Genomic DNA, 27,018 nt, shown 5'->3' on the forward strand with positions numbered 1-27,018 from the left:
TCCCTCGTGTTACCCCCACCCCCTGCTCATGCCCCATGTCAACCCTTCTTCCCCTCCACCCTCCGCTCATGCCCTGTGTCTCCCTTCTTTCCCCCCACCCCCCGCCCATGCCCCATGTCTCCCTTCTTCCCCCCATGCCCCGCTCATGCCCCGTGTCTCCCTTCTCCCCCCCGCCCCCGCTCATGCCCCGTGTCTCCCTTCTTCCACCCCCCACCTCCCGCTCATGCCCCGTGTCTCCCTTCTGTCCACTCCCACACCCCGCTCATGCCCCTTGTCTTTCCCTTCTTTCCCCCCCACCCCCCGCACATGCCCTGTGTCTTCCTTCTTTCCCCCCACCCGCTCATGCCCCGTGTCTCTCTTCTTCCCCCCACCCCCTGCTCATGCCCCATTTCTCCCTTCATCCCCCCGCTCATGCCCTGTGTCTCCCTTGTTCTGCCCGCACCCCCCACTCATGACCCGTGTCTCCCTTCTTCCCCCCACCCCCCCCTCATGCCCCGTGTCTCCCTTCTTCCTCCCCCACCCCCCGCTCATGACCTGTGTCTCCCTTCTTTCCCCCACCCCAGGCTCATGCCCTGTGTCTCTCTTCTCCCCCTCACCCCCGCTCATGCCCCGTGTCTCCCTTCTTTCCCCCTACCCCCGCTCATGCCCAGTGTCTCCCTTCATTCCCCTCCCCACCCCCTGATCAAGCCCGGTGTCTTCCTTTTTCCCCCCACCCCCCGCTCATGCCCCGTGTCTCCCTTGTTCCCCCCACCCCACGCTCATGCCCCATGTCTCCCTTCTTTCCCCCCACCCCCCGCTCATGCCCCGTGTCTCCCTTCTTCCTCCCCCACCCCCCGCTCATGCCCCGTGTCTCCCTTCTCCCCCCCACCCCCTGCTCATGCCCCATGTCTGCCCTGTTCCCCCCACCCCCGTTCATGCCCCGTGTGTCTCTCCTGTACCCCCCACCTCCCGCTCATGCCCTGTGTCTTCCTCCTGTACCCCCCACCCCCGCTCATGCCACGTGTCTCCCTTCTCCCCCACACCCCCTGCTCATGCCCCGTGTCTCCCTTCTTCCCCCCACTCCTAGCTGATGCCCCGTTTCTCCCTTCTTCCCCCCCACACCCCGCTGATGCCCTGTGTCTACCTGTCACCCCCAAACCCACTCATGCCCAGTGTCTCCCTTATTTCCACCCCCCACCCCCCGCTTTTGCCATGTGTCTCCCTTCTTCCCCCCACCCCCCGCTCATGCCCCATATCTCTCTTCTTCCCCCCGCTCATGCCCCTTGTCTCCCCTCTTCACCCCCGCTCATGCCCCGTGTCTCCCTTATTACCCCCCACGACCTGCTCATGACCCGTGTTTCCCTTCTTCCCCCCCACCCCCCGCTCATGCCCCGTATCTCCCTTCTTCCCCCCACCCCCCGCTCATGCCCGTGTCTCCCTTCTTTCCCCTCCCCACCCCCTGATCAAGCCCGGTGTCTTCCTTTTTCCCCCCACCCCCCGCTCATGCCCCATGTCTCCTTTGTTCCCCCCACCCCTCGCTCATGCCCCGTGTCTCCCTTCTTTCCCCCCACCCCCCGCTCAGGACCCGTGTCTCCCTTCTTCTCCCCCACCCCCTGCTCATGCCCCATGTCTGCCCTGTTCCCCCCACCCCCGTTCATGCCCTGTGTGTCTCTCCTGTACCCCCCACCTCCCGCTCATGCCCCGTGTCTCCCTTCTTTCCACCCCCCACCCCCCGCTCTTGCCCTGTGTCTCCCTTCTTCCCCCCACCCCCCGCTCATGCCCCGTATCTCTCTTCTTCCCCCGCTCATGCCCCGTGTCTCCCTTATTACCCCCCACGACCTGATCATGCCCCATGTTTCCCTTCTTTCCCCCCCACCCCCTGCTCATGCCCCGTATCTCCCTTCTTCCCCCCACCCCCCACTCATGCCCCATGTCTCCCTTCTTCCCCCCCACCCCCCGCTCAGGCCCCGTGTCTCCCTTCTTTCCACCCCCCACCCCCTGTTCATGCCCCGTGTCTCCCTTCTTCACCCCACCCCCTGTTCATGCCCTGTGTCTTCCTTCTTCCCCCAACCCCCCGCTCATGCCCGTGTCGTCCTTCTTCCCCCACCCCACGCTCATGCCCCGTGTCTCCCTTCTTCCCCCCACTCCCCGCTCATGCCCTTTGTCTCCCTTCTTCCCCCCCACCCCCTGCTCATGCCATGTGTCTCCCTATTTCCCCCCCACCCCCGCTCATGCCCTGTGTCTCCCTTCTCCCCCCACCCCCGCTCATGCCCCATGTATCCCTCGTGTTACCCCCCACCCCTCCGCTCATGCCCATGTCAACCCTTCTTCCCCTCCACCCTCCGCTCATGCCCCGTGTCTCCCTTCTTTCCCCCCACCCCCCGCTCATGCCCCATGTCTCCCTTCTTCCCCCCACGCCCCGCTCATGCCCCATGTCTCCCTTCTCCCTCCACCCCCCGCTCATGCCCTGTGTCTCACTTCTTCCACCTCCCGCTCATGCCCTGTGTCTCCCTTCTGTCCACCCCCACACCCCGCTCATGCCCTGTGTCTTCCTTCTTTCCCCCCCACCCCCCACACATGCCCTGTGTCTCCCTTCTTTCCCCCCACCCGCTCATGCCCCGTGTCTCTCTTCTTCCCCCCACCCCCTGCTCATGCCCCATGTCTCCCTTCATCCCCTTGCTCATGCCCTGTGTCTCCCTTGTTCTGCCCGCACCCCCCACTCATGACCCGTGTCTCCCTTCTTCCCCCCACGCCCCGCTCATGCCCCGTGTCTCCCTTCTTCCTCCCCCACCCCCCCGCTCATCCCCTGTGTCTCCCTTCTTTCCCCACCCCCCGCTCATGCCCCGTGTCTCTCTTCTCCCCCCCACCCCCGCTCATGGCCCGTGTCTCCCTTCTTTCCCCCTACCCCCGCTCATGCCCAGTGTCTCCCTTCATTCCCCTCCCCACCCCCTGATCAAGCCCGGTGTCTTCCTTTTTCCCCCCACCCCCCGCTCATGCCCCGTGTCTCCCTTGTTCCCCCCCACCCCCCGCTCATGCCCCATGTCTCCCTTCTTTCCCCCCACCCCCCGCTCATGCCCCGTGTCTCCCTTCTTCCTCCGCCACCCCCTGCTCATGCCCCGTGTCTCCCTTCTTTCCCCCCACCCCCCGCTCATGCCCCGTGTATCCCTTCTTCCCCCCACCCCCTGCTCATGCCCCATGTCTGCCCTGTTCCCCCCACCCCCGTTCATGCCCCGTGTGTCTCTCCTGTACCCCCCACCTCCCACTCATGCCCCGTGTCTCCCTCCTGTACCCCCCATCCCCCGCTCATGCCCCGTGTCTCCCTTCTCCCCCACACCCCCTGCTCATGCTCTGTGTCTCCCTTCTTCCCCCCACTCCCATCTGATGCCCCGTTTCTCCCTTCTTCCCCCCACACCACGCTGATGCCGTGTCTCCCTGTCACCCCCAAACCCACTCATGCCCCGTATCTCCCTTCTTTCCACCCCCCACCCCCCGCTCTTGCCCTGTGTCTCCCCTCTTCCCCCCACCCCCTGCTCATGCCCCGTTTCTCTTCTTCCCCCCGCTCATGCCCCATGTCTCCCCTCTTCCCCCCCGCTCATGCCCTGTGTCTCCCTTATTACCCCCCACGACCTGCTCATGACCCGTGTTTCCCTTCTTCCCCCCCACCCCCCGCTCATGCCCTGTATCTCCCTTCTTCCCCCCACCCCCCGCTCATGCCCCATGTCTCCCTTCTTCCCCCCACCCCCCGCTCAGGCCCTGTGTCTCCCTTCTTCCACCCCCCACCCCCTGTTCATGCCCCGTGTCTCCCTTCTTCCTCCCACCCCCTGATCATGCCCTGTGTCTCCCTTCTTCCCCCCCACCCCCTGCTCATGCCCCGTGTCTCCCTTCTTCCCCCACTCCCCGCTCATGCCCTTTGTCTCCCTTCTTCCCCCCCACCCTCCGCTCATGCCCCGTGTCTCCCTATTTCCCCCCAACCCCGCTCATGCCCTGTGTCTCCCTTCTCCCCCCACCCCCGCTCATGCCCCATGTATCCCTCGTGTTACCCCCCACCCCCCGCTCATGCCCCATGTCAACCCTTTTTCCCCTCCATCCTCCGCTCATGCCCCGTGTCTCCCTTCTTCCCCCCTACTCCCCGCTCATGCCCCGTGTCTCCCTTCTTCCCCCCCACCCCCCGCCCCCCGCTCATGCCCCGTGTCTCCCTTCTTCCCCCCCACCCCCTGCGTCTTCCTTCTTTACCCCCGCACCCAGCTCATGCCCTTTGTCTCCCTCCTTCTCCCCCACTCCCCGCTGATGCCCTGCGCCTCCCTTCTCCCCCCCAACCCACGTTCATGCCCCGTGTCTTCCTTCCCCCCCACCCCCGCTCATGCCCTGTGTCTCCCTTCTTTCCCCTGCTCATGCGCCGTGTCTCCCTCGTGTTACCCCCCACCCCCGATCATGCCCCTTGTCTTCCTTCTTTCTACCCCCCACCCCCCGCTCATGCCCCGTGTCTCCCTTATTTCCCCCCCACCCCCCGCTCATGACCCGTGGCTCCCTTCTTTCCCCCCACCCCCGCTGATGCCAGGTGTCTCCCTTCTTCCCACCACCCCCGCTCATGCCCCGTGACTCCCTTCTTTCCACCCCCCACCCCCTGCTCATGCTCAGTGTCTCCCTTGTTCCCCCCCACCCCCTGCTCATGCCCCGTGTCTCCCTTCATCCCGCCACCCCCCGCTTAAGCCCCGTGTCTTCCTTTTCCCCACCCACACCCCCTGCTCATTCCCCGTGTCTTCCTTCTTTCCCCCCACCCCCTGCTCATGCCCCATGTCTCCCTTCTTCCCCAAACCCCACGCTCATGCCCCTTGTCTCCCTTCTTCCCCCCCACCCCCCGCTCATGCCCGTGTCTCCCTTCTTTCCCTCACCCCCCGCTCATGCCCCGTGTCTCCCTTCTTCCCCCCTACTCCCCGCTCATGCCCCGTGTCTCCCTTCTTCCCCCCACCCCCCACCCCCCGCTCATGCCCCGTGTCTCCCTTTTCCCCCCCACCCCCTGCGTCTTCCTTCTTTACCCCCGCACCCAGCTCATGCCCTGTGTCTCCCTCCTTCTCCCCCACCCCCCGCTCATGCCCTGCGCCTCCCTTCTCCCCCCCAACCCACGTTCATGCCCCGTGTCTTCCTTCCCCCCCACCCCCGCTCATGCCCTGTGTCTCCCTTCTTTCCCCTGCTCATGCGCCGTGTCTCCCTCGTGTTACCCCCCACCCCCGATCATGCCCCTTGTCTTCCTTCTTTCTACCCCCCACCCCCCGCTCATGCCCCGTGTCTCCCTTATTTCCCCCCCACCCCCCGCTCATGACCCGTGTCTCCCTTCTTTCCCCCCACCCCCGCTGATGCCAGGTAGAACACCTGCGCGCTTGCGCACAACCGTCCCTGCCATTTGGTGTCCTGCAGACAGCCGACCCGTTCGCGAACGTGTCGGCAACGTCATCATGTGACCGCACCCAGTGCTGATTTGTGGACACTGTCCGGGCCCCCAAACATTTTTAAAGTACTTTTTTGGAGAATTCAAAGTATTTTACAGTAAAAGTTCACCATTGCACATGTCCCAGACAATGTCCCTGGTGATCTAGATACTTTTTGGAACTTTTTTTGCCTTTTTTTGGTGTTCGATCTGTCAACGGACAGCACAGCTGTCTGCGGAGCGCGCACCTTCACCCCTATAAAAGGCCACACCCCAGAGCTCATCCTCATTCTGTCTTTCTACTACTGCAGATTGACTTGCTTTTTTGGCTTGTGCTGCTCTTGCTGCCTTTCCATCATCTAACCTGATGTCATCAATGGTTGCTGCTGCTCCAGCTGGTTCTACTTCTGCCTCAGCAAGGTTGTACCTTGTGATAAACTTATTAGGTTGAGTTCCTCTACAACATCCTCCCTTTCCGCTCCTGTCATCACAAGAGACACTCTTGTGGGACAGTGAATCCCTCCAGCTGCCTCACAGGCCATACATGATGCTGTTGACCCTTACCTTTCGAGGGTCACAATAATGTGTATGTACTGCGACGCAGTACTCTGCAGGGAGAAGAATCTTCGGAGTGCTTTCGAGACTGCGGTCAAGGAGCATGAGAAGGTATGCTACCTACCTAAATAAGGCCCACCCCACATATTCCCCTCTCCACCTGCTCTTTCTTCTACCTGTGGTTGGTGTCCCTTCCTTACCCTCCATTCCCCTCGTTTCGTTGTGTGTCGCGTTTAAAAAACCCAAAAAAATATAAAACAACAAAAACCAAAAAAAAGAGGCTCTTTTCAGAGCCGCCTTTAACAGTTTAAAAATAGAAGTGAAAAAAAATAGTGCAGGGCCCTGTGCATTTTTTAGAAGTCTGCAGACAGTCCGCGGACATTTATTTTTTGGGGGTGCTGCCCTATCATAACCATTGCACTTTTAAATGGAAAGAAGTGGTGGCTCTGAAAAGAGCCTTTTGGTGGTGTTTTTTTGTGTTTCAAAAACTTTAAATGATTAACACCTTCTGCAAAATGTATTAATGCAATTCCAAAAAAGGTTGCAATGCATTTTGTATATTTTGCAGAAGAATCTTATTGCCAGCATAAGTAAGATGTACTCCATCTCTGCGAAAAATGTAGGTGCTATGAAACATAATATTTTAATTGTGAAAAGAGGACATACCAACATCTCTTAAAAAGGGACAAACAGCATTATTGACATTGTACCTGGCTTTCTCCATTTGTGGACCAAATGAAGAAGAATGCAGCCACATTTGTCTCTGCGCAATATGAGAAAAAATTACTTGGGCATTTGGAAACATGTCCATGACCTTCCCAAGTCCTTCTTTCATTGCAAATTGCAAAGAAATTCCAGACACATGTCCTAAACTGTTCCCTCCACAATTAATTATAATTATGTCTGGATGATGCTGTATCTTCAAAGTAGCACAGAGAGGTTCCAAGTCCAGCCACTTAATTCCATGCACTCCATGCCAGTGAATTTCCACATGAGGGAATCCAAGATCTGAAGCTACTCCACAGCGTTCTGCATGCACCTCCAACCAATGTATCCATGAGTCTCCCAAAATCCAGATAATTTGTTTTCTGAAACACACAGCCATAGCTAACTGTTCTTATCTTAGCAAAAAGACTTTTTGACAAACTCTCTCCTTACACAACACACACAGTAAACTTTATTGACCAATTCGTTGCTCTACCCTTTCTTATTTGACCCCAAAATCCCAATATGTAATACGCAGTGTCAGCTACCGCAATGTCCGCGGACATATCAAAAATATGAGTGTGATGAATTCAAATTTAAATAGTGTGCCACATTTCCCCTTTGATGTTGGCTCTGAAAAGAGCTGTTCTTTGGGGTTTTTGCAGATGCTTCACAGACACCTGTTATTTTGTATTTTTTTTTCTTTTTTTTCTTACTTTACTCCTAAAATCTTCCCATAAGCTTCTCCAAAGCAACCCTTACGTTCCAAAACAGCATGGCATTTCCCATAAAAGATAAATAAATGCCATCTTCTTTCAAATAAATAGGATTACTGGAATCAATATTCTCATTATTACCGAAGAACATACAAGATATAAGCATGAAAGCACACATGCCTCGGTTGATTGCAAACCTTGCAATGTTTTGCTGATGACAAAAAACAGAACTATTATCCCATATTGCCCTAGGTACTAATCCAGAAAAAATTACTTTGGCATTTGGAAGGATATTCATTACAGATTGAACCAAGTGTTCCAAATCTGCCAACAAAGTAGGGGCATTGACATAGCCCAAATGGAAAGCACCACAGTGCAAAACTACCACATGGGGACTGTTCATCCTGGCCATATCTCCACAAACTTGTACAATTCCCCGTACATTGCAATCAGGCACAGTACTTCACACCACCTCCACTCCTTTAACATCAAAATTGTTTGCCACATTCCTGCATTGAGCATACTGCTGTAAACCATGCACAAACATATCTCCAAGCACCAACACCCTGACTTTTTCCACCTCTGCCATCTTCACTACACACAGCCTCTTTCAACACAAATCCACAACCTCGACCCTTGATTGGCTAATCCCTACAATCCCCTTTCCATGCTGGATTTGCTGGAAAACCCTGTATGTAGCACGTCCTGTCCACGGACAGCCGCGGTGTCTGCGGAGCGCGTAACTCTTAGACAGCCCTTCTACCATTTCCACTTCATTCTCTGTGCCATTCCCTCATTGGATACAGCTAAGCAGTCACACAACCATCCACCAATCACAATCAAGACCTCTACATCTAACTCCATCTTCATAGTTCAGCACTACAAATGTACATTGATCACTCTGAGTGCAAGTCTCATTTCATTGGAAAGCACCTACTACAAAAACTACTGTACAAGTCACCAAGATTTCTACTTGGAGCTGCATGCATTTCCACATGCACAAATACAAACTACAGGTAAGCATATTTTATGCACAGTACATGTACAACTCTTATAAATGCATATAAACAGAGTAACTACCACTTAACCTGTATAACCTATGTTATGTTATGTTATGGTATGTTACTTTGCATTTATATAGCGCCTTATGTACCATTGGTATGGTCTCAAGGCGCTGGTAGGTTGAACACCCTCAGGATATGTGTGCAGCTGGTGTAGCATTCATGTGATAGCTGCTGCTTAGCGGTAGGTGTGGTGGTTGGGAGATAAAGGAGTATGTGTTTGTTCTGGCAGGTTTTATCCAGACCAATTCTGGCTGCGTTAGGCCTGAGGAGAATGCCTAAGCTGGAGGGTGAGTAACCAGCAGTGCTTAGTTAGAGTGATGGGGAGTATGCGACAGATGATGGTATGAGAACAGCTATACCGAATGATGTCATAGTATCGCTGTGTTCTAGTTGAGTGGTGGTGTAAGGAAGAGAGTAAGTGTGGAGATGTGGTATGGTGGTTTACCTTATGTATTTGAGATCGCTCCCACTTCAATAGTTCCTTGAACTCCACTCGATCCATGTACTCTGACTGGTCTAAGCATTACAACCGTTACAAGCACTTAAATCTGTTTTTTTTTCAATGTTCTTTCAAAACGTTCCATGCACCCCCAATCCTTCCAAGTACGTTGTGCAATTCTATGCACTCCAATCTGTTCCATGCGCTCCAATCCGTTCCATGCTCTCCAATCCGTTCCATGTGCTCCAATCCGTTCCGTGCGCTCCAATCCATTTTGTGCGCTCCAATCCGTTCCGTGCACTCCAATCTGTTCCGTGCACTCCAATCCGTTCCATGCATTCCAATCCGTTCCAAGCACTCCAATGCGTTCTATGCACTCTAAAACATTCCTTGCACTCCAATCTATTCCATGTACTCTAAGCTATTTTATGCGCTCCAACCTTTTATGCAATCGAGCCTTTTTATGCAATGCAATACATCTTTCATTCGTTCTACCTAGGTTATCCTTCCACCATGCATCATTCATCCACCTGCGTCATCTTCACCCATTCCATCAACTTCACCAGTTACACCCGTCCATTCATTTCACCCATTCTACATCCGTTAATCCTTTCCATTAGCATACTTCACCCGTTCCATCCTCATAGTTCACCTGTTCCTTCCACATATTTCACCCGTTCTTTCCACATATTTCACCCCTACCTTCCACATATTTTACCCGTCCTTGCATGTTTCACCAGTATCCACCCATTTCACCCGGTTCATCCGTTTGACCCGGTTCATCCATTTCACTCGGTCAATACGTTTCACGCAGTTCATCCGTTTCACCCAGTTCATCCGTTTCACCCAGTTCATCCGTTTCACGCAGTTCATCCGTTTCACCTAGTTCATTCGTTTCACTCAGTTCATTTGTTCCACCCAGATCATCCGTTCCTTTCACATACTTCACTTGTTCCGTCCCCATACTTCCTCCGTTCCAACTATATTTTTCATTTGACCACTCCACTTCATCCGTTCTCTCCACATACTTCAATAATTTTTACTCAATATATTTGACCCATTTTGTCCACACACTTTCACCAGTTTCTTCTCATTTACTACATCCATTCCTTCCAACCACTTCACCCGTTTATCCACATACATCACCCGTTTGGTCCATGCTCGACACCCGCTCCGCATTCTACACTCGCTCCAAGCTCAACACCCGCTCAGCGCTCAATACCCGCGCGGTGCTCAAAACCCGCTTCACGCTCAACACCTGCTCCGCCCACAACACCCGCTCGGCACCCCACCATACTCTATATCTGCTCAGCACCCTCCATTGGCTGAGCATACCTACATCCGCTCAACTTTATTAGCCACTCACACAAACTACCTTCGCACCACAGCCTACATCTGCACCACACTCTTATCTGTTCCACGCTCTCATCCGCTCCAAGCACTCATTCATTTTGTGCTCTCATCCGCTCTACGCACTCATCCACTCTACGCACTCATTCGCTCCAGGCACTCGTCCGCTCCAGGCACTCGTCCACTCCAGGTACTCATCAGCTCCAGGCACTCGTCCGCTCTAGCCGTTCGTCCGTTCTACGCTCTCATCCGCTCTCGTATTTATTGGCTGTATGTACACATCTGCTCTACGCATCCATCCACTCTACACATCCATCCGCTCTATGCACCCATCTGCTCTGGGTGCTCATGCGCTCCATGCACACATCAGCTCCAGGCACTTGTCCGCTCCAGGCACTCATCCGCTCCAGGTACTTGTCCGCTCCAGGCACTCGTCCACTCTAGGCGTTTGTCTGTTCTACACTCTCATCCACTCTCGTATTTATCGGCTGTACATACACATCTGCTCTACGCATCCATCCACTCTACACATCCATCGGCTCTATGCACCCATCCTCTCTGGGTGCTCATGTGCTCCATGCACATATCAGCTCCACGCATTCATCTGTTCTGCGCACCCATCTGCTCTACGCACTCATCCGCTCTACGCACTCATATGCTCTATGCATCTTTTCGCTCTGCACAGTCATCTGTTTTACGCACTCATCCGTTCTACTTACTCATCCGCTCCACACACTCATCCGCTCTACATACTCATCTGCTCTACACACTCATCCGCTCTACACATTCATCCGCTATGCGCACTTATCCACTTAATGCACCTTTCCGCTCTGCATACTCATACGCGCTACACACTCATCCGCTCTACGAACTCATCTGCTCTACACACTCATCTGCTCTACACACTCGTCCACTCAAATCATTAATTTGTTCAGCACGCTCACACCTCTCTACACACTCATCTGCTCAACGCATTCATCCGCTCAATGCTCTCTATGTGCTTTATCCATTCTACCGATTTCATCCGCCACCCTCACTTTGTTCATTCATTTTGAATTATCGGTTCAGCTGAAGTCACTTTTCATACGCACTTGATCCATTCCATTCTCTCCATCTGTCCCATGCGCTACACCCGTCTCACGTACTTGAATGGTCTATTCTGTACTTTCCATTTATGCCATGAACTCAATACATTCCATGCCGTCTGTCTGTGTACTCATCAGTTACCTGTATTCATCTTTCCATCCTCCTCTCTTTGTTCATTTCGTCCATTTTGTTCCTTTCGTCATTGCAATCATTACATCCATTTCATTGATTTCAACCACATTACTGTTTTCGTACGATTTATTCTTCTTATCCACTTCACTGCTTTGCTCTACTTTACTCATTATATTCTGTTTGTCCTTTTAGTTTACATTACCGGCTATTAGTTGTAGATTTCTTACTTGGATCATGATTTTGTATTGTTATATGTCTTATTGTTATTTAAGCTCTAGTAGATTGGGTTAGTTCAATTGTCGTTATCCACTTTATCCTCACGTCCAACATTGGTCCTCTTGTCTATTGCATTTATTTTGTCCATTTCGTTGATTCCAGTCAATTTACTGCTCTCATACAACGTATTCTTTTCTACTTTGCTGGTTTGCTCCTTTTTACTCAATTCTCTTTTGTTTGTCCTTTTTAGCTAACCAATAATAGTTTTCTATTTGTCATTTGGATCATGCTGCTGCTTTGCTATTTATGATCTAGTATTTTGTAAAGTCATTGAGATGAGATTATTCAGGTTGAGTTAGTTTGAGTATGGGGTCAGTTTTTAGGGGAAGAGCCAAGTTTTCAGCAATTTGCGGAAGGACATGAGGTCTTCAGTGAGGCGGATGTGGGGTGGGAGTGCGTTCCACAGTGTGGGGGCCAAGGCTGAGAATGATGATCCTACTAACCTCACTGAGTTTGTCTTAGGTATGACTAGGAGGCCAGCAGAGCTTGATCTTAGAGTACGTGGAGGGTGATAGGGAAGCCAGTGCAGAGTTTTGAGGGCTGGAGAGATGTGGTCTCTCGGGCCGAGAGAAAATTAACTTACTGTTATTTTTACCATCTGCTATAATCAATTGTCACTTCCAAACCTGTCTGCTATCTAAATTCCTTTTTTACACACACAGCTATCTAAAAAAGTATAATTTAATATTAAAAGATGGGAGAAATAACAGTATAATTGTAGAAAAACACTTAGTGGTGTATTATAAAATTACAAACAGCCAAGATAAGTTCATGTATCTTTATACACTCACACAGATAGACACTGTCATTAAAAAGCTGCCAGCTGAAATAACACCACTGCCTGTACATCACATCCTTCTGCTTTATTACCCACACCTTAACAAATGCATGCATTCTATGCTTTTCTATACAGTGTCTGCCATCTACCCTATAAAAATATCAAAACAAGTATATGCTTATTTCTTCTATCTCCTAACATCCAATAACACAGCCTTAAGAAACCAAGTGACTTTCACGCGCTTAGTATTATACTCATTTGCAAAGCATGTCCAACTAATAGATTGTAAGTAAAATATAAAGGCTGCACATAGTCAAAGAAAACTGCATGCACACACTGTGTTCAGTTATCAAACAACAATACTACTACAAAACATAAAAATCAACGTCTAAATTAACAACAGTGCTATAAACACACAAAATTACTAACTTCTTTCTTTTGCAGTTGCAGTGAAGACCACTCTCCTGAAAAGCAGCAGCATCTGAAGTACAAACAACAACTCAGAAGACACCTGCTCATTCCAAACAAAAAAAGTAAGTACACTACTACCATAATGTTCTAACTGTTACTCAAACACACTGTGGGGTTGATTCATGGAATGTGTGCACCAAAAAACATGGATTTGTGTGCCATTCTGCCCACAAATCCCCATTTGTTAAACAGGGATTTGCAGGCAGAAATGCACACAAATCCCCATTTTTCGGTGCACAAATTCCATAAATCAGCCCCTAGAATATTAGTATTGCAGAACAAAGAATTGTTTTAATTCTATACCATTAGATTTAGTATTAGTGTTTCTCCTCACCACTAGCTTACTTTGTATTGTCATCTGAACCCTAGTATAGTAACACACAAATACAAGAATAGCCTTCCCAACTAGTTGTAGCTGCCCATTGCACAATCACACACCTACACATACATCCTTACCATCATACTAAGACACTCATGCACAAGCACACATACATTGCAGAACAGCCCAACCCATACTATCTTTTTTTTTCCAACAGACCCCAAGGAATGCCTACCAAAAAGCAAGTACATAGACAGCAACGCAGAAGTAGAGCAAATGAAAATAAAAGTGTCCAAAATAATCATCCATCTCTAGCAGAATGTGAACAAAAAGTTCAAACAAAAGATCTAATATAGTCATTAAGAAAAACAAAACAAGCTTCCAGTACAAAAACATTGCCTCCTCTTTCAAAATGTAAAACAAAACAGAAAGTGATTTCCAAGAATTCAGCTTGAGAATCTTATAAAAACAGGAGAGAAATCATGCACGACCCTTAAAACCTACCGTGGAAAATTAATCTTAGAAGCTCTCATAAACAGTGCAATCCTTCTCAAAAGGAAGTTATTTATTTTAGTGTTAAACAGAATAAAACCACTAACAAAACAAACTACTAAACTACAAAAAAGACTTCTCAATAAACGGAATGTCAATAAAAATAACTTCTTAAATATCTGTGGAGGTGAATGGAATCACAACACAAAAACAGAACCATATTTCAATGAAGAAGCATACAAACAAAAGCAAACAAACACAATTGCCATACATTTGAGAGGACGAGGGAATGAAAAACTTAATAATACCATAATGGAACAAGAAACACTGCTTACAAAAATATCGCCAGAAAACTCAGTATCACCTCTCCGTCCGACTGAACCAAAACGTCCGGTTTACAAATGGCCATGCACGTCAATGTGTAACATTGCCAAAAACCTTTAAAATCTTTACGCCAATTCCTCAATCAGTATGTTAAAGGCAAATACAAATTCAAAATGAAACTACTACAAAATCTGGATACCTGTCCAGTGCGCAAGTACACAGCATTACAAGGACATTCATTAGCCTGCATTTCAGGACCTAATTGCAAAAGGACCTTCCATCATATCAAAATGATATCAACAAATCATTCAACTATAAGAAATCTAGTCCATAAACTGTGCTATGCTAGTCCAGCTTTAGCATTAGGCAATTTAAATAACAATCTTCTACATGGTACAGCCAAAGACCTACTCGAAGAAATAGAGCATATCCAGAGAAAATACTTTGGAAGTGAAAGCCACTTACAAAATGCAATAGCTTTACAACAGACTAGGAACAATTCTACAAATGGCAACCTTTTACTACACACATACAAAAAAGAAATACTAAAATGTAAAAGTACATCCGCTGAAGTACCAAACCATGTGCGTGTGTGTTGCCGCAGAACTTTTTATAAAAGTAGCACAAAAACTTTAGACATAACAGACAAAATAAAAGACAATGAAGATTCCAAATGGTTTGAATAAGCTCTCTACCTTATAGCAGAAAAAATATGAAATAAATGACCCCTTAATACTTTGCAGTTACTGCAATGCAGCACTTGACAAACAACCAAACTCCATCACGTGCTATCACAAATAACTTGGAATTATTCCCACTACCAAAACCCTTGCAACAACTCAATTCATATGAGAGCACCATAATTCAAAAAGTGCACCCATTTCAAGCAATAATACGTCTTAAATGAAAAACAACAAAATTACCTCCCTCAGAATTAGTGAAAGGCATTCGTGGCAAAGTAGTTTATTTACAATTAGATCTGAAAGAAAATGTACACACTCTGGGAGTGCAACCTCCAATAGATCAATATTTAATTGTCTTAGTAAATGGTTTACCTACAGAAGACAAAAAAATTTGGCGACAACTCATAGAGTTACATAAAGTTAGACAAGACTTGCAATATCTAAAAGACAATAATGAACACTACAAAGGCCCTCATTACGACCCTGGCGGAGATCCATGGTGCAATTTGCACCATGGACCATGGCGCAGAGCTGCCAACTCCGCCATGGGGGTTGGCGGACTTACCGCCCCATTCCGACCTTGGCGGGGCGGTAAGTCCCCAATCCCCATTTACCCTTCCCCATTCCCATTTTTGCCCCATAGGGTATAATGGGAGTGGGGAAGGCGTTAATTACGCCACCGTAGATTACGGTGGCGTAATTAACGAGGGGTCCCATAGCGCCATGGATTTTTCCGCCCGGAAAATCCGGGCGTAAAAATCACCATGGCGCTACGGAAAGTCCTAATCTGGCGGAGAGGTACGCCATGCATTACGCTGGCGTAAACCCCTCTCCGCCAGGGTCGTAATGAGGGCCAAAGAAATTAATATTGAAGAAAACCTGAGGGAAAACACTGAAATAATTCAAGAGTCACCAGAAACTGGTCAATTTGAACTTCTAGATCCTGCTACAGTATCCAATATTTTAGACCATTATACAATTCATCCATTACACTCTAAAGACACCATAGATGATGCACTAGAAACATACCAAATGCGACAAACCAAAGGATCACCAATCAGCATATGGGAAAAAAGTATAGAAGCACATGCTTTCCCTCTACTCTTTCCTACTGGCAAATGAGGAAGGTACAATGATAGACCCACTTAGATAACAGCATCAGAATACCGCTTTTTACGAATGTATTATGAAGATCCCAGATTTAGACATAATGCACACACATTGAAATCAGGTACCCATTTTTAAAATATGTCAGCTACGCAATTACTACAAAAAGTTCAAGAAAAAGAAGAGGTTCTACAATCAAGCATTACAAATCTGTTAGCAAACATGCGTGGTACTAAATAGTACTTGTTCCGATGTCATGGAGATGTATGTTGTATGATAAGAAACCTTGGCCCGCTGACCTTTTGCGGCACGTTAACCCCTTAACGCCTGATTACGAGGTCCCTTTGCGGGTTGGTGATTTTAACGCCTGCTTTTTGCAGGCGTTAAAATCCAACCCGCAAAGGGACCTTGGTGCTAAGTACGGTGCCGCAATTTGCGGCACCGTACTTAGCGCCTTCCCCATTTACATTGAGCCCTATGGGGCAAAAATGGGAATGGGAAGGGCAACGGAGGCATGGGGAATTCCCCATTCCGCCATGGTGGAGTCGGTAAGTTACCGGCATGGACCATGGTGCTGTTAGCACCATGGTCCAATGCCAGGGTTGTAATGAGGGCCATTAAGTTGTGCAGAATATGCACTTGAAGACTTACATGATTTCCTACACATAGCAAACAAAAACAAAACAAACATAGATATACTAACTCCTGGAGAACTTTGCTCTCTAGATCCTGTTAATGTTTCAAGATATTTCCATCATTGTTTCATTGCTATGCTACACTTTATTTGTAAAAAAAACTGTGCCTCCCCTCAGAGAAGTGCAACACTTCTTTTGGAGAAAAGAATACCAAGCCAGAGGAGCACCACATATCCACATGCTTTTATGGATTAAAGATGCTCCTAAATTTAGTCAAGACAGTGATGCCACTGTTTTACAGTTTATCGAAAAATATGTCACTTGTGAAATTCCTTCACATACAACAAATAGTGATCTTCATGCACAAATTTTACAATTTCAAAGACACACATGTGGGAAATATTGTCATCGCAAATACCAAAAGAAAGGGAAATACTACACCAAATTCCACTTTGGTCTCCCTAGACCAGTCACAGCAACAGGTAAAGTAAACAACTTCATGTCTTCAGTTAGACATAGGGCCTCATTACGAGGTATGCCGGTAGCCATGCCGCTATTGGCGGCCTGGCTGCCGGCAAAACCGCATCCGTGACCGTGTCCTCGGAATGAGGACTTACCGGACCATTCCGAGTTCAGAAGGCCCGGTAATTCCTCACTCGAGGACACGGACACGGTTCATCCCCATTCCCATTTCAGCCCCCTTAGGGCTGAATGGGAGAGGGAGTAAACAACGGGCCATTACGAGATGGCCCGTTGTTTGCTCCCTCTTCCCCTCGCGGGACCCGACCTTCCCAGGCGTGCTTAACGTGTCCCGCGAGGGGACCTCATAATGTGGCAGAACGGGTTGAATGGCGCTGCAGCCTTTTATGGCGCCGTTTAACCCGTTCCGCCGGGGTCGTAATGAGGCCCATAGTGTTAAAGGTAAATCACCTAATAACACATGTTACATAAAAAGAACAGAAGAAGCAAAATATATCAATGATTACAATGCAATCATTGCCCTCTTATGGAATGCAAACATAGATGTGCAGTACATTGCAGACAATTCCACTGCAGTTGTACAATATGTTACAGCCTACTTAACCAAAGCAGAAAAAACAGAGCTTCAAGACCTATGGGATGACCTATCATCGGACAAAACACTGTCTCAGAAATTGTACACTTTCGGCATAAATGCTCTCTCATAGAGAATGTGGCTGCTATGAAGCTGGAGACCATTTAACCGGTTACTGCTTTGTATGGAAAATCTGAAAATGTAGTATGGCTAAGTCTTGGTCCTGCTAAATCTAGAAAAAGAGTTCTCAAATCATACGAGGGCATAGAAACAATAGCCAAAAATTATCCCAACAGCAAAGACATTTTGAAATCAATTAATAGACACATACTACCCAAACAGGAGTACCACTTTAGAAACCATGGGCCTCATTACGACCCTGCCGGTCTGGAAAGAACGGTGGTGGTAAATCTGCCACCACCGTTCTTTCCGGACCGACTGATTAACGGGGTAATTCATAGAATTCAGTGCACAAGTGGCGCACGCGGCTGGCGCATATTGTGCATGTGCGACTTTCTGTATCAGCCGCGTGCGCTAAAATCCATTCCTGCGCATTCATGGATTTTAGCTTTCAAAACCAGCCGTGGCGCAGAGTGGCACAGCGACCCTGCAGCAGCGCCAGTTACGCCCACAAACCCTCCCCCTGCGCCAAATTCCATACATGGCGCACAGGCCCCCAACCACGGAAATGCCTGTTAAACTCCCCATGCACCCCTCAGAATAGATGTACCCCGCTGCACGTGGAGTCTCACACACGGTTGGAGCATGGTACGTGTATAACTGGGGTTCGCGGGAAGTTTCACATGTGATTGGAGCGGGGTATGTGTATTTCGGGGGTGCGCGAGAAGTTTCACATGCAATTGGTGCAGGGCACGTGTATTTCGGGGGTGCGCGGGAAGTTTCACACGTGATAGGCCCTGTGCGAGTGGGGTACATGTATTTTGTGGGTACGCGGGAAATTTCACACATGATTGGAGCAGGGTACGCGTATTTCGGGGTGCACGGGAAGTTTCAAATGCGATAGGCCCTGTGCGAGTGGGGTACTTGTATTTCGGGGGTGTGCAGGAAGTTTCACATGTGATAGGCCCTGTGCGAGTGGGGTACATGTATTTTGGGGGTGCGCGAGAAGTGTCACACGTGATTGGAGCAGGGTACGTGTATTTCGGGGGTGTGTGGGAAGTGTCACACGCGATTGGAGCAGGGTACATGTAATTTGGGGGTGCGCTTGAAGTTTCACAAGTGATAGGCCCTGTGCGAGTAGGGTACGTGTATTTCGGGGGTACGTGGGAAGTTTCTCACGCGACAGGCCCTGTGCGAGTGGGGTACGTGTATTACTGGGGTTTGCGGGAAGTTTTACACGCGGTAGGCCCTGTGTGAGGGGGGTACGTGTATTTCAGGGGTTTGCGGGAAGTTTCACACGCAATAGGCTCTGTGCAGTGGGATACGGGTATTCCAGGGGTGCACGGGAAGTTTCACATGCAATTTTGCTGTCAGAGCGGGGTACGTGTATCCAGTGGGGTGCGCGTGGAGTCCCACACGTGAATTAGCACTGTAGGTCCTCCCAGGTGTCCCTTCTACCCCCTCCATGGCCCTTGCAGGCAGCCCACACCACAGGGGACTACCCTGCACCCCTGGTCATGTGCCACAGGCAGTCCATCCACCATGGGCATGCCCCCCAGCCATGCCACATGTCAACTTGCACTAGTGATCACCAACTCATGTCCCCCAGCACCCCCACCCCCCAGCATTCAGGGGCACCTGCCAGCAGGCCCCCACTCATGTCCCCCAGCATCCCCACCCCCAGGAGTCAGGGGCACCTGCCAGCAGGCCCCCACTCATGCCCCACACATGTCTCCCAGCACCACCACCCCCCAGCATTCAGGGGCACCTGCCAGCCGGCCCCCACCCATGTCCCCAGCACCTCCACCCCCCACTAGTCAGGGGTACCTGCCAGCAAGCCCCCAAACATGTCCCCCAGCACCCCCACCCCCCAGCAGTCAGGGGCACCTGCCAGAAGGCCCCCACTCATGTCCCACACATGTCCCCCAGCACCCCCACCCCCCAGCATTCAGGGGCACCTGCCAGCAGGCCCCCACTCATGTCCCCCTGCCCCCATGTCATGACGATCCTCAATCATGGGCCTTATGGCCAGCCACATCACACCCGACGCCACCCCAGCCCAAAGACCCAACCAAGTATTGCATCCACCCACATAGAAATGCCCATTACATGATACAACCCGAATGGCAAGTATGTAAATGAACACATGTCCATCACACACACACAATGGGTGCAAGTGAATGTGAAAACCCACATCATGAAATGCATGAAAGCAATGAGAGAATACCACACATCGAAGCATGAAACAAAAATATGTTGAACCCAAAATGAATGTAATGAAAAGAAAACACACAATAATGTGAAGAAGAAATAAAATGCAGCATGTCTGGAAAAAACAATCAAAAATATGAATTCAGAATCCAAAGAAATCCATATGAAAATGTGTCCAAAGTTTCAGTCCAACAAAGCAAATCCAAGGGAAAAAAATAAGTGAAATCCATTGCTCCATGATAAAATGAAAAAAAAGACAAATCCACTGTTCAACTTTATACAAATCACTAATCCATGGTCCATGAGCCCAACAAATGAAATGAAACCTACAAAAAAGACTACCTAATAAAGAACTATATACAAAAACGTGGTGCATTGTCCAAGCGCCCCAAAATAAACAAAAACAGAAAGGAAACCTAACACTATCTAACTATATACAATGGCGGCTGGCAAGTCCTGCGGCTCACTCTGTGCTGTCCCGGGCCAGGGCATCATCAAACTCCATGTCAATGTCCCAGAGGCGGCCTCTTCCCTGGCCCCGAAGTCCTGCAGGGAGGCACTCATGGCCTGTTCCAACTCCCTGCGAGTTGCCTCGAGGCACTCTGCCCGCCTCAACGCCCGACGCATAGATAACTCCGCCCTGACCTTGGTGAGCCACACCTCTTCTGCCCACCACCGCTTCGCATCTATCCTCTGGCCCAACCGCTGCCACATGGAAGACACTCCCATTCCTGGGTCCTCCTCCCCTCTGGCCGATGCCTGCCCCTCCGATGTTGATGGCCCAGAGCCATCATTGCTCCCACCTACAGCCTGCTCCTGCTCCTGCTGCTGCTGTCCATGTGCCCTGTCCGATGGTTGGTCGGGCCAGGTCCACAGGGGGCCCTGGTGGAATCTGGGCCAAAGATGGCAGGGAGAATGACTGGCGTGTAGTCTCCACAGAGGAGGAGAGGTCCACCAGAGTGTGCGACACATGTAGGAACCCACCGACCAGGGCCCCTCCCAACAGTGCCACATCGCAACGCTGCTGTTCGTGATGGCATGCGTTCTCCACCTAGGAAGAACGCACGTCATCACGAATGCCACGCATGAGCAATGCAACACCAATCAGGACGGAGCCCATACGGTCACGCAGGTAGTGGAGAGGCAGATGACATGGCACTCTCCCCTACCTGCGGCCGGGCCTGGGACGGGGCATCCTTGCTGGTGCATGGTGGTGCAGTCACAGGGTCAAGGACAGGGACATGCACAGGCCCCTCCGCGGTGACCTGTGCTGCCTCCTGACCCTGACCCTGGACTGCACCACTTGCACCAGTGGTACTACCCCCCCATATGCGGCTCAGTAGCGGGCTCCTCCTCCTCTCTGGAGACCACCAACCTGGATGTCTCCGTACCGTCTTCTGCCATTGCAAGCCCCTGTGGGGTTTCACCCGACCCTTCCACCACAGCCGTAGTGGCAGACGCGGCACCAGCCCCCTTGCTCCCGGATGATGGCAAGTCCTGGGAGGGTGGCTTGGCCTTGCGTCGCCGCCCGGTGGAGGCATCCCCGCCGCTTGGCTCCACAGCGCCATCTCTGCCCTCTTCTTCACTTGACGCTGCATAGAGGGAGACATAGAACACAAGCATCAGGGTACAGTACAAAATTCCCCTAGGCAGGAAGCAATAACACATGAGTTGCAGTGTCTAACGTCACTTCCATCCTGTCCCTACACAACACATGGGTGAATGCACGCAACACACATGCATGAACAGGCACGGCGCCTGCAATGAACATCAGCATCCATGTACAAGGGCCTCTATTAACCAAAATCTTGCCTTCAAACTCACATGCATCGTGGCTCACACTGATCCCATGCACACACATCACCGGAGGGTCATGCACCATGCCTTGCACACCACAGACACAGTGGATAGACACAGTGCATACAACAGAGACCACAGTGCATGAGTGAATGTACACATAATCACAGACATGTGTCATGAATCCATGACGTACCTAAGTCACACACACCCTTCTCAGACACACACACATGTGCACCATACATATACATGACAGCAGCACCCATCCCTCACACCCCCACCATGTGCAAGAACAGACACTGGCATGCTTTCATGTGTGCATTTGCCATACAGCTACCCATGTTGCATTGTAACTCATGCACCAACCATGTGGTTCACACATTACTGGTCTCACATGCATGACCATGATGTCCCTGCACACACACATCCATACATGGCCTATGTCACACAAACAGGAATGTATCAGACTACCAGCACACTGCAACATGCCCTGTCTCACACACCAATGCTTGGCCACTTACCGCTGAACTCCAGACGGGTCTTCCTCTGCAGGATCTGGGCATGGAGCGCTGGGCATATGCATTCCAGGACCCTCATCTGGATGTCACTCATGCTGACCCAGCCCCGCTACGCGAGGCTCCAGGCCTTTTAGAGGGTCCTGGACCTCAAGTCCTCCCAGCGCTTCTTGACGAGCTTGATGTCACGGGTTGCCACCCCATCCGCATTGATGGCAACCACTATGTCATCCCAGATCCTCTCCCGTCCTTCCTTGTTGGCGCGTGATGTTCCGAAGAGGGCATCAAAATGCCCCAGGACATGCTCCACCAGGACACCAACTTCCTTCACACTGAAGCTGGTGGCCCTCTGCCTCTCTGGCTGGGGGTCGCCAATGGTCTCAGATGGTGTTTGCCCCAACATGGTGCCCCCCGAGGCAGGTGTGGGTGGGCAACTGGGTCCTGGGGCTGGGCTGTAGAGTGATGGTATCCCAGTCGGGAGTCTTCTGTTCCAGCAGGGGTGAACACAGCAAATGGAACCCTGGCTGGTGTGCAGGCACCAAATAGCAGGGCACGTGGGCAGCAGGCAGGCAGGCAGGCAGCAGCAGATGGCAGGTGGGAGCATGCTCGGGCTCTGGGGGGCAGTAATTCAGCCTTCTGGGCAGGAGCCTGGTCTTCCGTGTGTTGTTGCGTGGCCAGCTTGATACGGAGTGATTTGGCACATGAAAAAATTGCACATCAGCGTGTAATTGGAGGAAAGGCCCTTAGCGCATAAGCGCGTCAGCACACGTACGCGATTTCATTGGACCAAAGGCCCTTAGCGCGTAAGCGCTTCTGTGACGTGACGCGCACAGGCGTTTCCCTCAGCACGGGTTAAAGGTGAGCAGGGCCAGCAGTTCGATGTACGTGCCTTTCGTGGAGACCAACGTGTGTTCCTGTTTCGTGTTGTTTCGCGTGCCATCACAACTTCACAGCTATCAAGGACGTATCTCTTCTTTTGGCGGGGGTATTGGCTACCCGTGTTTTTCTGCATCACGCTAGTAAGACGGTATGTCACGCACGCTATTATTCCTACTGCGGGTGCCCCTGTGTATCGCACCCATTTTCGAGGTCATAGTAGCCGGCGTGTGCGCGTTTTTCGTGTTACTAGGTACCACCGTGTACTGCGGGAGGTTGATTCCACGCACGTAGGCTGCAGGGTTGCGTGCACAGTTTTACTGCAGTTTTGGGGTGCCTGAGCGTTTCGTGACACGTCACTTCATCACCACGGTCACATACAGCCTTGCAGGTGCAGGGGGGCTGTTAACATCTTGCATCCCACCCCTTTCACCCGAATTGCCCAGGTCAATTGTGGTGTACACCTCCCATTGGCACTACTCCATCTGTGCCGGCACTACTACATCTGTGCCACGGTTGGGAGCCACCAAAGGTGAGGGGTGCCTCAGCTGGGCGTCCTCATCGTGGCGGGCGTGGTCAGGTACGTGGCCGGGATGACCAGGGAGTAGGGGGACTCCAGGGTGTCCAGTGTGGCCGCAGAGGGGTTAGAGGCACGGGTGCGCCACTTGAGCATGATGTTGTGCCATGTGTCGGTGCAGTCATGCCACCACCCCCTGTGGTTCCGGGAGATGCAGCTTCTGCATCTGGCACTGGCACCCGTGTGACCCAGCAGTTTCATCGACTGCCACGGGCCCAAGGGCCGTGGTAGCTGCAGGTGCAGCTGTGGACACCACCACCCAGGCTCAGGGTCTGCCAGCGCAGGCTGCGTTGGCATTTGAAGAGCCCTTGGAAGATTTCCAACAGGCCAGGAGGGAAACCGTAGGGGCACGCAGGGCTGCCCTGACCAAGACACGTGTCCCTGGGGCAGTTATGTCATCTGCTGCCCCGAACAGCCGGGTGTTGGCAAGTACAGGGGCAGATGCACCCAACAACACCCTGGTTGTGAGTCTGCCAACAGGACAGTTGCGGTCAATGACCCTACCACCGCGGATGTTGCTGCACAGGGTCCACTAGAGGGCACCCAGCTGCTACTGACACAAGGCAGGCCTTTGGTCAGCCCTCCACCTGCCACTCCCTTGGCTCAGTCCACCGAACCCACTGGCCATACTGATCAGGGCGGCATTAGCCAGCCAGGGTCTGTGCCACAATCCAAGAGGAGGAAGGTTGCACCTGCAGCACAGGCTGGGACCCCACACACAGCCACGACCTCCTGCACATCAAGGAAGATGCCTTCTGCAAACAGGAGCTGGACTTCCTCGTGGACTACGTGCGGGACCACAGCCGTGACATGCTAGTGGGTGCTAATTGTCAGACTACGGCTGCCCCCCGTGATACCCATTGGAAGCAAGTTGCGGAACATGTGAGTGTATTCGGCCATGAGGTGCGCACGCTGCAAGAGTGCAAAAAATGTTGGAATGACCTCAAATGCAGCGCTAAGGCTAAGCGTGCCTCAAATTACAACTTGATTCTGGTGACTCGCAGTGGGCCTGAACCAGAGGAGGAAGTCCTCACTCTGCATGAGTCACTCGTTGCGGAGTTCATATCATCTGAATCGGTCGAAGGAGTGGGAGAGATGCCGGACTTTGATGCCCAGTCCAGTGAGTGTTGATGCGTGTTTGTCGAGGATGTGTGTGTTTTACTTGTGTGATGTGTTGTGCATGAATACCACTACTTGTCATGTGTACATGGTTCTGATGTGCAAGTAATGCAATGCTTCCCTGATGCATGTCTACTCTGCTGGATGGTGGACATGTGGAGCAGACGGGGACTGTCCGCATCACCACTATTGCACCCTACTCACATGCTGGTTACCAGTATGCCCCTCCGGTCCATGTTCCAGCTCACTGGCACTTCTGCATGTAGCGTGGGGTGACCTTCCTCTCAGCCCAGGGACTATGCATAGCATGACTGACGTGCATGTGTCCTCTGCCTGCAAGCAGGTACTCAATGTTGGCATGCTCCCTTGCCCCTCAACCCCCCGCTCTGCACCCCAATTCCACCTTTGCACCTTTGCACTGGTCTTCTACAATATTGCCGTTGGGTACTTCCCTGTTCATGCCTCCTGTGTACATGCTAACTTCCAGCGGCCAATCTGCCAGACATATGCTGTGTGGTACATCCTCGGTACTTGATGCAGGGTGTCTCACTTGGTCTGTGCAGAGGTCAGATGCCCCGCAGGGACATGAGTGCCCATTCATGCTCCATGTGCATTCCACACATGCCCCTATGTGTCCATGACTGGATGATCACTGTAATACAAGTCCTGGATGACCTATATTGCATGGCATTTCATCTGCCTTCCCATGTCAACTGTGGCTCAGTACTGCGTTGCACATATGTTTAGGGTCTGACAATCTGTGTGGGTCACAGGCCTCAGCCTGTTTAATGGCCAATGACTCTGTCCAACTGGTGTAGTGTCCTCTTCACACGTGGGTGTACTCCAGAGGTTTCATCATGTGTCCTGCATACTGTCCCATCATCATTTGCTGTGTTGTCACTTGACTCACATGATGCTGTTGATGCTAGTCAACACTGTCTGTCAATACACAGGTCTATGGTCAGCCTTTTGATACCATGCTAGGCATCCCTGCTTTTGCACTTGGGGGGGAAGGGTGGTTTGCTTGTAGACATGCTACCCATTGAATGCACATTGCACGTGATGCCTGAAGTTGACCTAGCACTGCCTTCACATTTTCTGACACACACCATTAAGTCCTTGTACATGTAGATAGTGAGTAACATACATATCTGCTGCACTGCATAGACCCACTTCAGTGCAAACTGCCACCTTACCACAGGTCTAATCACAGAGGCAATTTCAAGTTGACCCAGAATGCATGACAGGTTCTATTTTGTGTGTCACATGTCTGCCTGATGTGTTTGGTGTCGGTGTGTGTGTGTGTGTGTGTTGTGTGCTTCTAACATGTGTAGTGATATTTTTTCTCTCTATTTTTCAGGTGATGATGCAATGGAGCCGGAGGATGGTGTTGTCATGCCAGGCACAGAGTTGTTATCACTACATCAACCCAGCACAAGTCAGTGTTGTGGGGTGGTAGGCCATGAAAATCCCCAAGTGCTACAGTTCATCTTGTCTCTGGCTGCCTATGAGACCAGCCCTGATGAACACTCTGATGATCATGTCGAGTTGGATGAGCATCAGGTCCATATGTCAGGGGTGAGTGATTCTGATGTGGACACTCCTCTGTCCGCGACCCATGCACTGAGGGGTCAGACAGTCCTGAAACCTCCCCCTGTGGTGAATCGGGACGCAGGGTCACCCTCCACACCAGTCACTGATGTGCCTGGGACATCACATCGACGGGGCATGTAGTCGTGCAGCCGCGAGTGGTGCCAACACAACAAGGACACCCGGTCCTTGGGTCCCCCAGGGGTCAAGCCCAGCAACGCGGTCACCACGCGCATCCACAGTATACTGAGTGGGAGCAAGACATGACTGCCAATTCTGAACGGCAGTGGGCAGCAATGGAGAACATCGCTGAGAGCATGGAGCATGTGGCCCGATCCATGCTCCCCCCTGCTAGGCAGGTACTTCTCCAGCAGCAGGCGGCACGGTCCACGGCCCGCTCGCTCAGACTGGTCATGGCGGCCTCAGACAGGGCACGCCAGGCTGAAATGTCATCTCTGCATCAAGCAATTGCTGCTCACGCAGAGGCACACATAAAGGCCCTGAGGGAGGAGTATGCTTCCCTCAGGTCCTCTTTGGGTGTCCTTCTGATGTCCCAGAGGGAGCGGGCAGAGGAGAGGTTTGCACAGCTTGAGCGTACCATCTCAGCTGAGCTGCATGCTTGC

Source organism: Ambystoma mexicanum, chromosome 10 (genome assembly GCF_040938575.1).
Source record: "Ambystoma mexicanum isolate Mex_15411 chromosome 10, UKY_AmexF1_1, whole genome shotgun sequence".
Classification (NCBI taxonomy): Eukaryota; Metazoa; Chordata; class Amphibia; order Caudata; family Ambystomatidae; genus Ambystoma; species Ambystoma mexicanum.